This window comes from Mustela nivalis (assembly GCF_964662115.1).
Source record: "Mustela nivalis genome assembly, chromosome: 18".
Lineage (NCBI taxonomy): Eukaryota > Metazoa > Chordata > Mammalia > Carnivora > Mustelidae > Mustela > Mustela nivalis.
This window is the reverse complement of record NC_139037.1, coordinates 50,860,465-50,864,554: the sequence shown is the minus strand read 5'-3', so window position 1 is coordinate 50,864,554 and position 4,090 is coordinate 50,860,465. Positions and strand designations below refer to the sequence as shown.

Sequence of the window (4,090 nt, the reverse complement as noted above, 5' to 3'; positions counted from 1 at the left end):
AGCATTTAACTCTTCAAAACCTTAGTCTCCAGCAAAGACTAAGTAGTAATCAACTGTGAACTGCTACACCAGAACTCTTTGGATGGAAAACTTATGAATCAGTTAAGCACAAAGAATGTTTACTGACAGATTATCAAATATTGTTTTTCCTTTGCAGTAACAAGTCAAAAGCACAGGGGCACCTGGGTGGCTGTCTTTAAGAGTCTGCCTTTGGCTCTGGTTGTGATCCCAGGGTCCTAGGATGGAACCCAAATTGGGCTCTCTGCTTGCTGGGATGTCTGCCGCTCCCTCTCCAACTCTTCCAACACCCACCCCACTTGTGTTCCCTCTCTTGCTGTGTCTGTGTGTATCAAGTAAGTCTTTAAAAGAAAAAAAAAGTCAAAAGCACAGACCTACATTCAGTAATCAATGCTTTAGTATTTCCTCTCCTTTGAAATAAACTAGATATCCAATGAATTCAATCCCATTTATCATCCAAGCAAAACTTTAAAGTTTCAGGTTACTGAAGACTTTGAAAGCTTTCTTAACAACGACCCATGAAAACTTTGCGACAGACAAGGTTAACCATCATTTCAAGTCATCCTTTTGCTACCAAACTGCAACAGAGTATGTATAGCATGAGCTTATTTGACCTTCATCAAAACCCAATAGGATAAAAGTTTCACATTTAATGCCAATAACCTTAAAGACATGTCTATCTTAATTAAACCAACAAAGTACCTCCCCATTGCCGATTTTTACCAGGAACACTGGTGGGTAAATCTGTACTGGGCAGTGGCAAGTCCACGGGGTGGTCTTCTTTGCTCCTCACAAGGAGGAGAAGGAGGAGGAGGAGGAGGAGCCAATGGTGCTGGAGGCAGGGAGGCCAGTAGAGGAGCCAGTAATTCAGGTTCCACCCAAGATGGTGCAGAAATGGGAGGAAGAGGGGGGGAAGTGCTCTCAGAAAGCAGACAGAGGGTTTCCAGTTCTCAACATCATCCACTTGGCTGGAGGATCAAGCGCCATGCATTTTCCACCAACAAGGGGAATTAGGCAGTCCATGACAGGCTAGAGATGACAGGGAATCTCCCCAAAATAAAGGGCATTTCAGCAGCTGCTTGGGAATGCCATTAAGATGTCCCATCCTGAGGGAGACCTACCACAGCTGGCTCCAGTCAGAGCCATTAAAATGGGTAATGAGTGAGGGAGAAGCCCCCACATCTATTAGGAGGAGGAACAGTGAGAGAGAGAGTCAGAGTCCCCTTCATCCATGATGGCCACTTTCCACCCATAACCTGGGTTTATTTGGAGGAGGCCTACTGAAATAATTACCATCTAGCAGGTCAGGGGATAGTTTACTGGTCTCCTTATGACCAAACATGTTCTGAAAGAGGCCTTTAGGTTCATGTCCTGATTTAGAGCCCTGAAAGCCTGGGATGGGCCAGGGTACTTACATCTATTTTCCCAGTTTCCGGCAAAGAGATCTAACTGATAGATCTTACGAAGGCCATGCATACCTTTCTTAAGTTTTGCAACCCACATGGTTTCCAGTGGCTTAAAAGTATCCCATAGGAGAGTCCTTAGGGACTAACACCATGCTCTTAGAAAAGTAGAGAAGGCCCCTTAACAAAATCCCCTGACTCCCAGGTGGTGTCCCACGCAGGATATGTCAGAGTGTCCATGTGTCAAAAGCAATGCAAGGTGTCCCTCAAAAATCACAATTGATTACCATTCTGCCTTACCACAGAGTCATTCCAGCCATAAAAGTCTAGGTAGGAAGGATACAGGGATCCCTGACCTACGCCATCACATCCTAGGCTACAGATGGGTGCCTGGTGAGTGGACACCTGCTGAAAAGATGGAAATACCATGCCTTGCTGCTCATGCCCCAAAGGCTGCATTATTGCCCTGTGATTTTTTTTAAAGATTTTATTTATTTATTTTACAGACAGAGACCACAAGCAGGTAGAGAGGCAGGCAGAGAGAGAGAGAGGAGGAAGCAGGCTCCCCGCCGAGCAGAGAGCCCAATGCGGGACTCGATCCCAGGACCCTGAGATCATGACCCAAGCCGAAGGCAGAGGCTTAACCCTCTGAGCCACCCAGGCACCCGCCCTGTGATTTTTAATCCATGGAAAACACTAGAAATTTTTTACAATGGGAAATTACCCAATTTTGTAATTTAAGTAGTTAGTAGAGGACATAAACAGAAAACAGTAAAGACAGAAATCCACCATGACTGTCTGTGGCCTGCAAACTGTGCCGCGCAGGCCGACTTGGGTCGTCGTCCGAGCTCTCCTGTACCAGGACGGGTGCACCACGAGCTTCGCAGACTGCGGATTCGAGGCAGCTTGATGTTCCGGTGGTTGCTCGGAGGTTCGACTTGGGAGGAGGGTATCAAGAAACGATAATGTTTCCTTGAATTTGCTTATGTATTTGTCTCCTCAATGTCACTCATATTGAATATCTTAAAAGAAATGCTGGAATATTTTGGTGTTCCCATAGACCAGGTTTTGCAGATTAGAGAAAATAAAGACTATGGATCAGCTCGGAGTATTGTTCGTATTATTGGGAAAATTCTTCCTCTAGGATCTTGTCCCAGGCCTAATTTTGAGACAGAGTAAACGAATGAAAAGTGACGGGACTGTAGGTGAAGCTGCATTTAAAAAGATAACTGCCCTTGAAGAGGAGCTGACTTTTCTTCGCACCCAGATCGCTGCCATCGTGGGAAGGCGGGAACTGAAAGCCAGTAGGCATTGGGCTTCTTTGACTTGAATGATAAGCGTCGTGGTTTGGGACAAAGACCATCACCAGGGACTACTGAACTGAGTGCCCAGCCAGATCCATTTTCAAGTTCAATGCTTTTTCCTCCTCCTCCTCTTCCTCTTCCTCCTCCACTGCCCCCTCAGCTTTTTTCTCCACAGCCGACCTGTTCTCCTCTCACACAGTCAGGATCTAATAATATGTGTGTCTCAGATAATTCCACAAATGAAATGAAAAAACAGCACCTGGCTGACAGTAAGACCAATTACAGTCATTCAAAAAACCAGGAAAATAAAGATGTTCCAAACATGTTGGATGTACTAAAGGACATGAATAAGGTTAAACTACGTGCTATTGAACAGTCACCTGGAGGTGGACCCACTCAGAAGAGGAAAAGACAAGATTCACTTTGGGATCCAGTGTCTTTAATATCCCATGCACTTAAGCAGAAGTTTGCATTCCAAGAAGATGATTCCTTTGAGAAAGAAAATAGGTCTTGGGAATCTTCTCCGTTTTCTAGTCCAGAAACTTCAAGAGTGAGCTATAATAATGTAAAGCTAGTGTTTTAATTTTTCTTAAGTATGTCATTCATGATACATCTTCGCCTTCAGCTTCTTTTGAAGTACTTGCACAGAATGGGTCATTGGTAGTTGGCTGGTGCCGTGTCTGTTTCTGTGGTTTCTGTTCCCTTTCACACATTCCTTTTAGCTTTTTGGCTTACTATGAAGTTTTTTAAAAATAAAACACTTGATTTGAAAAAAAAAAAAAAAAAAAAAGAATTCCACCATGATCTAAGAGACATTCAAACACATGTAGTCTTTACAGTCAACTTTCCTAGGAAATGGTCATCGGTTGGGCTTTAATTCAATCTGGGACTGGTTTTGATGGAGTTTTAGAATGTAGGTGAGAATTGGGGGGGGGGGGGTCCGGAGCCTATGGGCAAGAATTCTTTAAAGGTTTTTGTGAAAAGTGATGGTCTTATTAAACGGGGGGGGGGGGGGGGGGGGGGGGGGGGGGGCAGGGCAAGACCCAAAGGCAAAAGGAGCCCAAGCACTTGGAGTTGAGATAAGGGAAAGGGAGGTAGGTTTTCAAAAGAACTTTCACGAGCTAAAGAGGACCTACAAAATACTCTGGGCTCTGCCATTGTCAACTTAAGATTGTCTTTCCATCTACTAAAGCATTAATATTAAAAGAGTTGGGAGTTTCCCTCTGAAAGTTATGGATAAGAATGTTTTTTCTTGTAAATCACTGAAATATTTGTGATCTGAAGGAAACTCAGGGGTCTCGTGGACTATAATATGTGTTAAGTTAGCCATTTGTTTTTCCTTCCCTCAGCTTTAGGGCAGTCACG

At 44.2% G+C, this 4,090-nt stretch overlaps 1 pseudogene across 1 annotated transcript; it reads left to right on the top strand.

Moving 5' to 3' along the window:
* Window positions 1-2,220: 2,220 nt before the first annotated feature.
* LOC309853198 (mitochondrial fission regulator 2 pseudogene) lies at window positions 2,221-3,456 on the top strand (annotated as a pseudogene). Its single transcript has one exon. The product of its transcript is annotated as a mitochondrial fission regulator 2 pseudogene (transcript).
* Window positions 3,457-4,090: the final 634 nt, after the last annotated feature.